We start from the raw sequence: 13,031 nt of genomic DNA on the forward strand, positions 1-13,031 counted from the left end.
GCTAACAAAGTTACTATGTTCACACATAAGGTTTGAATATTATTCCCTGGAATCGTAGGTAGATTTCTTTCTGGTCATTCTGACAGAGTGCAAAATGTTGGAGCTCAGTGGAAAGTATGTGTGCAAAATATCTCAGGGAGAACAAACAAAGTCACAGAACCTGTAATGGAAATCTGTCATATGCGCCTTATCACCACCCTCAATAGTTCCCTCCCTGCTTCTTTATTTTCTTATAAATATTACCACAGGTGATCCAGCGAAGCCAAAGGAACACTAGCTATAACCAGAAAAGGTAAGTACATACAAATGACTATGCATGTCTATGACTAACCAGTTTCTTATCTCGCTGTTCCACATAGTCAAGGTTAACAAAATGAAACATATTAGTGAGCAGCGTGAAAACATATTATTGCTATTTTACAGACTGTAATTATATATGTTTCCATCTAATTTTTTATCATTTTCAAGAATATGTCTGCCTCTGCTTATCAGGAAATCTTCCAAAATGTAACATGGTTGATAATGAAAAAAGCGAAATGATTACTGGTCAGTCCAATGTGCAATACACATGAAAATGGCGATTCACTAATTAATGTGTTTTTCCTGCATTTTTTTATATTTAAGATTCTACAATATGTGGAACCCAAACCAAGGTTAGTGATATTTATAGATTCTAACTGTAAAGTGTTTATTATTATTAATTATTTCTATTATTTTTATACGTTTAATCAAGTATTATGACTTCATTAAGCATTAGTTCATAGTTGCCTACATGTATTGGATAATTGTGAAGGACAATTCTTTGTTTTGGGATCAATAAGAATACAGTATATCTATAGTGTGGTAATACATGTGGCCTGCCCTGATTTGTGCTATTTCTTAATAAATATATATTGTATTTACCAAAAATCCACAACCCACAACCTTGGGTTAAATAGCTAATGAGTTCATGTTGTTTGGCAGAGATAGTCCCATGTAATGTCTGATACATTGTCACTAGAGATGAGCGAACATACTCGTCCGAGCTTGATGCTCGATCGAGCATTAGTGTACTCGTAACTGCTCGTTGCTCGGACGAGTATTTCGCCCGCTCGAGAAAATGGCAGCTCCCGCCGTTTTGCTTTTTGGCGGCCAGAAACAGAGCCAATCACAAGCCAGGAGACTCTGCACTCCACCCAGCATGACGTGGTACCCTTACACGTAGATAGCAGTGGTTGGCTGGCCAGATCAGGTGACCCTGGGATAGACTAGCCGCTGCCCGCGCTGCTCGGATCATTCTCTGTCTGGATGCCGCTAGGGAGAGAGCTGCTGCTGGTCAGGGAAAGCGTTAGGGTGTTCTATTAGCTTACTGTTAGGCAGGAGTGATTCTAAAAGAACCCAACAGCCCTTCTTAGGGCTACAATAACGTTATAATTTTTTTTTTTTTTTATTTGCAGCTAGTACCATATTGTGAGGAATTAGCAGGGGGACTTGCTACCGTTGTGTTTAGCTCTTAGTGACACACATATCCACCTCAAACACCAAAGTGGGAAAATTTATTAGGGGTTTGAGTAGAATTAGGCACAGTCTGCCAGTTTCTTTTTATTTTACGTTTATTGTTTTAATAACTCAGTGTCATCTCATCTTGCATAGTAGTGTGCTGTAATACTTGGCTAGAAAATAGCCATAGGAGAATACAAACGGCTTAATTACGCCTACAGTAGCGTTATATATATTTGTTTTCTGGTTGATCTGCTGGTGGCTGTAGTTGTTGCAGTGCATCTACTAGTAAATTGTGAGCAATTTGGAGTCAGACTTGCGACCACTGTGTTTTAGTGACGCACATATCCATCGCAAAGACCGAAGTGGGAAAATTTATTAGGGCCCGGGGTTGTATTTCAATTAGGCACAGTCTGCCATTTCCTTTTTTATTTTACGTTTATTTTTTTCATAACTCAGCGTCATCTCATCTGGCATAGTAGTGTGCTGTAATACTTGGCTAGAAAATAGCCATAGGAGAATACAAACGGCTTAATTACGCCTACAGTAGCGTTATATATATTTGATTTCTGGTTGATCTGCTGGTGGCTGTAGTTGTTGCAGTGCATCTACTAGTAAATTGTGAGCAATTTGGAGTCAGACTTGCGACCACTGTGTTTTAGTGACGCACATATCCATCGCAAAGACCGAAGTGGGAAAATTTATTAGGGCCGGGGTTGTATTTCAATTAGGCACAGTCTGCCATTTCCTTTTTTATTTTACGTTTATTTTTTTCATAACTCAGCGTCATCTCATCTGGCATAGTAGTGTGCTGTAATACTTGGCTAGAAAATAGCCATAGGAGAATACAAACGGCTTAATTACGCCTACAGTAGCGTTATATATATTTGATTTCTGGTTGATCTGCTGGTGGCTGTAGTTGTTGCAGTGCATCTACTAGTAAATTGTGAGCAATTTGGAGTCAGACTTGCGACCACTGTGTTTTAGTGACGCACATATCCATCGCAAAGACCGAAGTGGGAAAATTTATTAGGGCCCGGGGTTGTATTTCAATTAGGCACAGTCTGCCATTTCCTTTTTTATTTTACGTTTATTTTTTTCATAACTCAGCGTCATCTCATCTGGCATAGTAGTGTGCTGTAATACTTGGCTAGAAAATAGCCATAGGAGAATACAAACGGCTTAATTACGCCTACAGTAGCGTTATATATATTTGATTTCTGGTTGATCTGCTGGTGGCTGTAGTTGTTGCAGTGCATCTACTAGCAAATTGTGAGCAATTTGGAGTCAGACTTGCGACCACTGTGTTTTGCGCTTAGTGACGCACATATCCATCGCAAAGACCGAAGTGGGAAAATTTATTAGGGGCCGGGGTTGTATTTCAATCAGGCACAGTCTGCCATTTCCTTTTTTATTTTACGTTTATTTTTTTCATAACTCAGCGTCATCTCATCTGGCATAGTAGTGTGCTGTAATACTTGGTTAGAAAATAGCCATAGGAGAATACAAACGGCTTAATTACGCCTACAGTAGCGTTATATATATTTGATTTCTGGTTGATCTGCTGGTGGCTGTAGTTGTTGCAGTGCATCTACTAGCAAATTGTGAGCAATTTGGAGTCAGACTTGCGACCACTGTGTTTTGCGCTTAGTGACGCACATATCCATCGCAAAGACCGAAGTGGGAAAATTTATTAGGGCCCGGGGTTGTATTTCAATTAGGCACAGTCTGCCATTTCCTTTTTTATTTTACGTTTATTTTTTTCATAACTCAGCGTCATCTCATCTGGCATAGCAGTGTGCTTTCATACTTGGCTATAAAATAGCCATAGCAATAGGATAGCATCGTTTGGTTTTAAAAACTAAAAAACACAAAAAAAAACAAACAAAAAAAAAAAAGTTAAAAAAAAAATTCAAGTTATAACTCTCATTTTCAAAATGTTTAACCCGAGGGCTAGGGGTAGAGGACGAGGGCGGGGACGTGGGCGTCCAACTACTGCAGGGGTCAGAGGCCGTGGTCCTGGGCGGGGTGAGACACCACCTGCTTATGAGGGAGCAGGGGAACGCCGCAGAGCTACACTCCCTAGGTTCATGTCTGAAGTTACTGGGAATCGTGGTAGAGCACTGTTGAGGCCAGAACAGTGCGAACAGGTGATGTCGTGGATTGCCGACAATGCTTCGAGCAATTTGTCCACCAGTCAGTCTTCCACGCAGTCCACCCATGTCACCGAAATCGGCACTCCTCCAGCTCCTGCACCTCAGCCTCCTCTCCCCCAGTCTGCCCCCTCCCAGCAAAATTTGCCATTTGAACCGGCATACTCTGAGGAACTGTTTTCTGGACCATTCCCACAGTCACAAACCACTTGTCCGGTTGCTGATGAGCAATTTTCCGATGCCCAGGTTTTCCACCAGTCGCAGTCTGTGGGTGATGATGACCTTGTTGACGTAGTGGAAGAAGTGTGTAAAGAGGTGTCCGACGATGAGGAGACACGGTTGTCAGACAGTGGGGAAGTTGTTGTCAGGGCAGGAAGTCCGAGGGGGGAGCAGACTGAGGGATCGGAGGATGATGAGGTGACAGACCCAAGCTGGGTTGAGAGGCCGGGTGAACACAGTGCTTCTGAGACGGAGGAGAGTCCTCGACCAGAACAGGTTGGAAGAGGCAGTGGTGGGGCCAGACGGAGAGGCAGGGCCAGAGCTGGTGCATCAGCGCCAAATGTGTCAACTAGTGAAGCTCCCGTGGCAAGGGCTCCTGCGGCGAGGGCTAGATTTTCAGAAGTCTGGAGGTTCTTTAAGGAAACACCGGATGACCGACGGACTGTGGTGTGCCACATTTGCCAAACCAGGATCAGCAGGGGTTCCACCACTACTAGCTTAACTACCACCAGCATGCGCAGGCATATGAATGCTAAACACCCCACTCAGTGGCAACAAGCGCGTTCACCTCCGGCCGTGCACACCACTGCTCCTTCCCCTGTGTCAGCTGATAGTCAGCCCCCTGCCCAGGACCCTGCCACAAAAACCCCATCGTCACCTCCACGATCCTCCACAGCATCCACCAGCGTTCAGCTCTCCATACCCCAGACGCTGGAGCGGAAACGCAAATATAGTGCAACCCACCCGCACGCCCAAGCCCTTAATGTGCACATCTCCAGATTGCTAAGCCTGGAGATGCTGCCCTATAGGCTAGTAGAGACCGAGGCCTTTCGCAGCCTCATGGCGGCGGCCGCCCCTCGGTATTCGGTCCCCAGCCGCCACTACTTTTCCCGATGTGCCGTCCCAGCCCTGCACCAGCACGTGTCAGACAACATAATCCGTGCCCTGACCAACGCCGTTTCTGACAAGGTCCACCTGACCACGGACACGTGGACGAGTGCTGCCGGGCAGGGCCACTATATATCTCTGACGGCACATTGGGTTAACTTGGTGGAGGCTGGGACCGAGTGTGACCCTGCGGCTGGTCATATACTGCCGACGCCGAGGATTGCGGGGCCTACCTCGGTCCAGGTGTTTGAGGCCTACTATGCCTCCTCCTCCTCCCACCCCTCCTCCACCTCCTCCTCCGAACGACCATCCGTGGGCATGGCGCCATCAGTCGGTAGCTCTAGGCACAGCAGCAGTGCCGTCGCTAAGCGACAGCAGGCGGTGCTCAAACTGCTGAGCCTAGGCGATAAAAGGCACACCGCCCAAGAACTATTACAGGGCATCACGGCGCAGACTGATCTGTGGCTGGCACCGCTGAACCTGAAGCCAGGCATGGTTGTGTGTGACAACGGCCGTAACCTGGTGGCGGCTCTGCAACTCGGCAGACTGACACATGTGCCATGCCTGGCCCATGTGTTAAATCTGATAGTTCAGCGTTTCCTCAAGACATACCCCAATCTGTCTGATTTGCTCACGAAGGTGCGCCGCATCTGTGCGCATTTCAGGAAGTCCAGCACAGATGCTGCCACTCTCAGGGCAGCGCAGCGCCGCCTCCAACTGCCCGCTCACCGACTGTTGTGCGACGTGCCCACGAGGTGGAATTCAACACTGACCATGTTATCCAGAGTTTACCAGCAGCGCCGAGCGATTGTAGACTGCCAGATGTCAACTTCCACCAGAACTGGTAGTCAGGTCAGTCAGCTTCCTCAAGTCTACAATGAGGAGTGGACGTGGATGTCTGATATCTGTCAGGTGCTGAGTAACTTTGAGGAGTCAACACAGATGGTCAGTGGCGATGCCGCCATCATCAGCCTCACCATCCCGCTGCTTGGCCTGTTGAAAAACTCTCTGGTCAGCATGAAGTCGGAAGCTTTGCACTCCTCACAAGAGACGGGGGAAGAAGATTCCCTTGTTGATAGCCAAAGCACCCTTAGGTCTGTTTCTCAGCGCATATCGGAGGAGGTGGAGGAGGATGAGGAGGAAGAGGAGGAGAATGTTGGCGAGACACAAGAGGGGACCATTGTTGAGTCCTTCACTGTTGAGCGTGTATGGGCAGAAGAAGAGGAATTGGAGGAGTTGGAGGAGGAGGAAATGGACAGTCAGGCCAGTGAGGGGAGCGAATTCTTACGCGTTGGTACTCTGGCGCATATGGCAGATTTCATGCTAGGCTGCCTATCCCGTGACCCTCGCGTTCAAAGAATTTATTCCAGCACCGATTACTGGGTGTTCACTCTCCTGGACCCAAAGGAACAAGCAAAATCTTTCCACTCTCATCCCTGGAGAGGAAAGGAGTGTGAGAATGCATGAATACCAGCAGGCCCTGGTGCACAAGCTGAAACAGTATTTCCCTTCTGACAGCGCTAGCGGCAGAGTGCGTAGTTCTGCGGGACAAGTAGCGAGGGAGAGTAGGCGAGCAGGCAGCTTGTCCAGCACTGGCAAGGGTACGCTTTACAAGGCTTTTGCCAGCTTTATGTCACCCCAGCAAGACACTGTCACCTGTCCCCAGTCTCGGCAGAGTAGGGCTGATCTTTACAGAAAGATGGTGAGGGAGTACGTAGCTGACCATACCATCGTCCTAAATGATCACACAGCTCCCTACAACTACTGGGTTTCAAAGCTGGAGATGTGGCACGAACTGGCGCTGTACGCCTTGGAGGTTCTTGCCTGCCCTGCCGCTAGCGTCTTGTCCGAGCGGGTTTTCAGTGCAGCTGGTGGCATCATCACCGATAAGCGTACACGCCTGTCGACTGACAGCGCTGACAGGCTGACGCTTATCAAGATGAATAAAGCATGGATTTCTCCTAATTTCCAATCTCCAGCAGGTGAAGGAAGCTCAACCTGAATAATTTATCCACTCATCCTCCTCCTCCTCATTTTCCTCCTTCTCCTGCTCTTTGTACAGTAAAGCAGAGGAAACTGGCTATTTTTTGACAGGGCCCACTGGCTCTACCTATAGTACTTTATGCTTTTAATTTTTCTGGAGGGCCACCGACCCGGTCCTCTGTTTTAAACAATTTTTGGGAGTGCCACATACAGGCACTCAATCTATTCAATTTTTCTGGAGCTCCACCTACCTGCTCCTCTGGTTTGAAAAATTTTTTGGACTGCCACATACAGGCACTCAATCTATTCCATTTTTCTGGAGGGCCACCTACCTGCTCCTCTGGTTTGAAAACTTTTTTGGACTGCCACATACAGGCACTCAATCTATTCAATTTTTCTGGAGGGCCACCTACCTGCTCCTCTGGTTTAAAAACTTTTTTGGACTGCCACATACAGGCACTCAATCTATTCCATTTTTCTGGAGGGCCACCTACCTGCTCCTCTGGTTTAAAAACTTTTTTGGACTGCCACATACAGGCACTCAATCTATTCCATTTTTCTGGAGGGCCACCTACCTGCTCCTCTGGTTTGAAAACTTTTTTGGACTGCCACATACAGGCACTCAATCTATTCAATTTTTCTGGAGGGCCACCTACCTGCTCCTCTGGTTTAAAAACTTTTTTGGACTGCCACATACAGGCACTCAATCTATTCCATTTTTCTGGAGGGCCACCTACCTGCTCCTCTGGTTTAAAAACTTTTTTGGACTGCCACATACAGGCACTCAATCTATTCCATTTTTCTGGAGGGCCACCTACCTGCTCCTCTGGTTTAAAAACTTTTTTGGACTGCCACATACAGGCACTCAATCTATTCCATTTTTCTGGAGGGCCACCTACCTGCTCCTCTGGTTTAAAAACTTTTTTGGACTGCCACATACAGGCACTCAATCTATTCCATTTTTCTGGAGGGCCACCTACCTGCTCCTCTGGTTTGAAAAAATTTTTGGACTGCCACATACAGGCACTATCCAAATTGAATTGTCTCCATAGCAGCCTCCACACGTTGTCTCCATTGCTACCTCCAAAAGTCGTCCATATAGCTGCCTCCATACATCGTCCCTTTATCAAACGAGGTTTGTCAGGCCGAAATTTGGGTTGTTTTCATGGATTCCACATCAAAGTTGTTAACTTTGTCGCCACCCTGCTGTGTTATCCACAAAATACACTGGCAAACTTTTACCATTTACGGATATTATTTCAGCGCTTCTTGCGCATCTGTTTACATTCCCCTCACCCGCCATATCCCAAACTTATAAGAACGCTACTACACTTGATCTTATACAAAAGGTTCTTAGAAGTGCTGTTTGGGGAGTAGCCTAGAGACAGGGGCTTGGATTGGCGAAAGCTCGCCTGGCAGCGGAGCGCCAGCTCCATGCCAAGAACCAACTAACATAGTTTTAACTGCAGTACCTTTAATCTACTACTAGTTCACTGCCTCCATACATGCCCGCCTTATCAAACGTGCTGTGTCAGGCAGAATTTTGGGTTGTTTTCATGGCTTCCACAACAAACTTGTTAACTTTGTCGCCACCCTGCTGTGTAATCCACAAAATATACTGGCAAACTTTTACCATTTACGGATATTATTTCAGCGCTTCTTGCGCATCTGTTTACATTCCCCTCACCCGCCATATCCTAAACTTATAAGAACGCTACTACACTTGATCTTATACAAAAGGTTCTTAGAAGTGCTGTTTGGGGAGTAGCCTAGAGACAGGGGCTTGGATTGGCGAAAGCTCGCCTGGCAGCGGAGCGGCAGCTCCATGCCAAGAACCAACTAACATAGTTTTAACTGCAGCACCTTTAATCTACTACTAGTTCACTGCCTCCATACATGCCCGCCTTATCAAACGTGCTGTGTCAGGCAGAATTTTGGGTTGTTTTCATGGCTTCCACAACAAACTTGTTAACTTTGTCGCCACCCTGCTGTGTAATCCACAAAATATACTGGCAAACTTTTACCATTTACGGATATTATTTCAGCGCTTCTTGCGCATCTGTTTACATCCCCCTCACCCGCCATATCCCAAACTTATAAGAACGCTACTACACTTAACTTGGTGCAGGCTGGGACCGAGTCTGACCCTGGGGCTGGTCATATACTGCCGACGCAGAGGATTGCGGGGCCTACCTCGGTCCAGGTCTCAAAGGCCTACTATACCTCCAAATCCTCCCACCCCTCCTCCTCCTCCGAATTACCATCCGTGGGCATGGCGCCATCAGTCGGTAGCTCTAGGCATAGCAGCAGTGCCGTCGCTAAGCGACAGCAGGCGGTGCTCAAACTGCTGAGCCTAGGTGATAAAAGGCACACCGCCCAAGAGCTATTGCAGGGCATTCCACATCAAACTTGTTAACTTTGTCGCCACCCTGCTGTGTAAGCCACAAAATATACTGGAAAACTTTTTTCATTTACGGATATTATTTCAGCGCTTCTTGCGCAGATGTTTACATTCCCCTCACCCGCCATATCCCAAACTTATAAGAACGCTACTACACTTGATCTTATCCGAAAGGTTCTTAGAAGTGCTGTTTGGGGAGTAGCCTAGAGACAGGGGCTTGGATTGGCGAAAGCTCGCCTGGCAGCGGAGCGCCAGCTCCATGCCAAGAAACAACTAACATAGTTTTAACTGCAGCACCTTTAATCTACTACTAGTTCACTGCCTCCATACATCGTCCCCTTATCAAACGAGCTGTGTCAGGCAGAATTTTGGATTGTTTTCATGGCTTCCATGTTAACTTTGTCGCCACCCTGCTGTGTAATCCACAAAATATACTGGCAAACTTTTATCATGTACCGATATTATTTGAGCGCTTCTTGCTCACCTCCTTTGGTTCCTCTCTGCTACCCATTGGTTTGAAGCCTGAGTCCATTTAGGGTATGTCGCCATGCCACTCTCTAGCCTTCCGCTGCTGCCGCTGCCTCTGCATGCCGTCCCCTATAGTGTCAGGGTCAATTATTGGATGTTTTAGATGCTATCTAGCTTCATTCTGTCACTCTGTCATGGCCATGCTGTTGCCCATAATTTTGGCATAATGGTGCATTTAAGCAGCCTCAGAGGCATCCATGCATGCTGCCCCTGCTGTTTCCTGTCCATTTCCGTGGTGTTTCCATCCTTTTCTGAGGTTCCCAGGTGTTTGGCCAAGCTTCCCTGTGCAGAGCCTTGGTCCCCTTGAAAAATGCTCGAGTCTCCCATTGACTTCAATGGGGCTCGTTACTCGAAACGAGCACTCGAGCATCGGGAAAAGTTCGTCTCGAATAACGAGTACCCGAGCATTTTAGTGCTCGCTCATCTCTAATTGTCACGTGGCATTTGGAACAAACTTGTTTGAATATTCAATACATTCCGACAAGTTGTAGTATAAACAGTTCCAATGTTTTAATTCAACACTGAAAATCAGCAGCTATTGCTACAAATACTCTTATTTGCATTGTAAGTGAGCCTTAATGATCTTGTAAGGGAGGGTCCCTTGAGCGGATATTAAGCTTAGCGGTGGCTTTTCAGGAAGGAGAGCCCTTACATAATAGGGATAGGTTGTTAGCAGAATACCGGCATAGTGGGCAGATCCCCTGTGACGTGGTCTGGTCTGATAACATGTCATCGTACTGAAACAGTCAACCAAATGTATACTTGCGCTGGGCTGGAGTTCAGCCTATGAAACTGATATGGAAGTAGAATACATTGTTTCTTCCTAAGGCCAAGCACTGAGATTTTATTGTTAGAGGAGCATTAATGCAGCAACAGTGACCCTAAAGTTGTGGAACAAGCATCACCATAGTATATGAATTTTAAACAAACTGTTCAAACAAACTGAATACTTATTCCTCCTGAGGTGAGGTTACCTATTGATGAGATAGTACCAGGGTTGTAACTACAGGGGTAGCAGCCATAGCAGCTGCTATGGGGTCCACATTGTCAGGGGCCCCAGCATCTGTAGTATTGGATGTGTACTGTATGTGTGTGTGTGGTGCGTATATATGCTGTATATATGTGTATATGCTGTATGAAAATATGATGTGTACCTACTTTATGTATGTTTATGCTGTTTATGCTTTGTGGTGTGTATATAATGTGTGAGTATAGAAATATGTATATTTTTTAAGGCAGTAGTCTGCTATGGTACCCTGTCTCTCCTAGTTATACCCCTGGATAGTACCCTATGTAAAAGACAAATTTATGTTGAGTAGACAAGTTTTCTTGCTCTACACCATCTTCTCTGTGGCTGTATGATATTACTCTGTAGGGTAATACTCTGTACTCCACATTACACACCACATGAAATATAACTCCAGGAAGGAAATATTGGGTTGTCTCTTGTTGGAGTCACATGTATCATCATGTACGCACTGATGTATATGCTTTGCAGTGATGGGTGAATAGATTTACTTATTATTTTCAATTTAATACTCATACTTATATATTGTTTCAGGAATGGCAAGTGAACAGCCATCATCTGAACCTCCACCATATGATGCAGTCATATCTACACCATCTCATGGCCAGCCTCAATGTGCGCCTCCTCCATACACTGAGTCACAACCTGGATTATCACCATATGGACAGAACAATTCAGCACCCCCACCATATAGTAACTTGCCATATGCCCCTCGAGGTCAGGGGTACAGTGTAACAGCAGAGTCTAATCTTGGATCCCATTCTGCAAGACCAAGTTCCTATCCTACCGCAAACGGGGGCCAAATTATGCGGGCAAATCATGAAACATGTGAACGTCAAGATTCACAAAGGCATCGTGGAATTGTTGGACGGCTTCTGCATGGGCATAATGACCCTCATGAACATCACCACCACAGACACCATGAACATCATAATGATCACCACAGACATAGTCATCATGGTCATCATGGTCTCCTGGGGCTACTAAGACACCATACGCATCATGACTCACATGATAACTAAGAATGAGTCAAGGAAAAGATAAATTAAAATGCGCTTGACCAAATGTAAAAATATATATATTAAAAATTCTTTGTAATAAATTTTTTTAAGTACATTTTTTTATCAAATACTTTACATTTGTGTTCTAAATTTCTGATGAGTTTTCTTTATTATTTTCGTTGATAAGGGACCTATACAGAAAAAGAGTGTAGCTGAAGGATAAGTTGTTCTTTAGACAAATATGGTTGCATTAAGGTTGTAAGCGCCAAATGGTATGAAACTGAGACCCCTATGGGTAGCCTGGGATCATTGAAGTAGACCCCTGCTTTGATCCCCCCAGACTTCAGGCAGAGGTGATATTGTATACTTTGTTGTGAATTTGTGACCCTAGGGTGTTTCTGAGTGGGGTGAACTCGGGATCGGATGCTGAAAACGAAAACTCAATTTCTTAATGTGTCTTTTGTATGCTCCACAATAAAACTGCTTATTTCTTACTCAGGCCCTCCAGTGTCTACATTTAAGGTTTGTCTTATTTTGATATACATAACCTGTTCGCCTTTATTGTTTGTTGCCTTGTGTTTGGATTTCTCTTGGGGTCAGACTTGAGTCAGTGAAGAAATCCTCTCCTGACAAGCAGCAACCGGATTGTCTCAACATAGCAATCAGGAGATTTCTGCCTAACCTTTACACAACTCCTCAAGGTGAGTTCCGTATCACATAATACTACACCGGGAAGCAATGACTGAGATCAGGGGCTGGGAAAAAACCATACACTTCTAGCTTAACCCCCCATCTAACTAATAAAACACAGAGACAGTTTCGGTTGGAAAGATGAATGGTCACAGCTTTATTAATAATAATTCTTGAATAGAATCTGAAAGATAGAAAAATTTCAGTTAAGAAATGACATTATAACATAACATTATAGGTAATGATAGCTGAGCTCTTGGCAACAGCACTAAAAATAGCATGCCTTCCAGGCTTAAACAAACCTCTGTAGATATAATAGTCTCCTGTAACCAAAATTGCACGCTCAGCGCACAAAAACCACACCCCCAACTCCACTTGCCACCAACCTCCTAGCTGAGTGGCGAACAAAGGTGTGGCCCTAGACCAGTGATGGCGAACCTTTTAGAGGCCGAGTGCCCAAACTACAACAAAGACCCACTTATTTATCGCAAAGTGCCAACACAGAAATTTCATTTGTGATTTATACTCCCTTCTCTGTCACAGCTTTCATTGATACCAGCCCCTGAGGACACCAATAAAGCAGAAAATAGTCCCAGGTACAGCTGTCTCTTTAAAATATATCTGTGCACAGGAAGTCCTGGGCTGTCTGGGACTGCAGGAAG

General features: G+C 45.5%; 1 long non-coding RNA gene across 1 annotated transcript; it reads left to right on the forward strand.

The window, feature by feature from the left end:
- The first annotated feature begins 267 nt into the window (after positions 1–267).
- Positions 268–12,173, forward strand: LOC140074695 (uncharacterized). The gene is made up of 3 exons (XR_011849250.1): positions 268–292; positions 625–653; positions 11,213–12,173. It is a non-coding gene; the product is annotated as an uncharacterized lncRNA (long non-coding RNA).
- Positions 12,174–13,031: the final 858 nt, after the last annotated feature.

Source organism: Engystomops pustulosus, chromosome 8 (genome assembly GCF_040894005.1).
Source record: "Engystomops pustulosus chromosome 8, aEngPut4.maternal, whole genome shotgun sequence".
Lineage (NCBI taxonomy): Eukaryota > Metazoa > Chordata > Amphibia > Anura > Leptodactylidae > Engystomops > Engystomops pustulosus.